General features: G+C 26.6%; 1 protein-coding gene across 2 annotated transcripts in view; it reads right to left on the reverse strand.

Annotated features, from left to right (window-relative positions):
- Positions 1–670, reverse strand: part of LOC108691681 (alpha-tocopherol transfer protein-like) — a 28,935-nt gene that overhangs the window by 16,836 nt on the left and 11,429 nt on the right. The window lies entirely within an intron of this gene.

Raw genomic sequence — 670 nt, forward strand, 5'->3', positions numbered from 1 at the left:
TTCTCATTTGTTTTTTTATTCAAACTCACTGTATAATTTCACAAGCAAAAGCAATTATTTATTTTAAAAAATTATTTAATTTAAAAAAATTATAAAAAGCCAATATGAAGCAAATGCGATAAATGGCTGCGTTCAACAGAAAAAATAGCTTTGCAACTGTTGTAAAATTCTTAGATATGATTGGTCGTGCCCTCAGTTCCTCATTGGATGTATAACTCTAAATGTATAAACCATTGGCTGCATAAAAAAACGTTAATCTTGAGCTGTAAAACGCTGAGATACGGGTATTTTTTTTTACATCTGCTTTTAGAATCTCTTTGATTTTTTATTTCAGGGGAGGGAATATGTGTTGTATTATGTAATAACTAATGCACAATTGAAGAACACAGACAATAGGAACAGGAAATAACAGATTTTTTTTCTGTTAGATCAGAAACTATATATACCAGAATACAGTTTTTGTGTTTGAATAGACTAAAATCTGTTATTCTCTGTTTCTATTGCCTGTGTCTTTTAATTATGCATTAATTATGCAGACTTAAAGATGACAAATTTTGTATGGAGAATTAATATATGCGTAAGTTATTTTATTGAAATTAAATGCACATAAATAAGTTATTTTATAGTTGCAATACCTATGAAATAGTTTAATTATATATATATATATATA

Source organism: Atta colombica, unplaced genomic scaffold, assembly GCF_001594045.1.
Source record: "Atta colombica isolate Treedump-2 unplaced genomic scaffold, Acol1.0 scaffold49, whole genome shotgun sequence".
Lineage (NCBI taxonomy): Eukaryota > Metazoa > Arthropoda > Insecta > Hymenoptera > Formicidae > Atta > Atta colombica.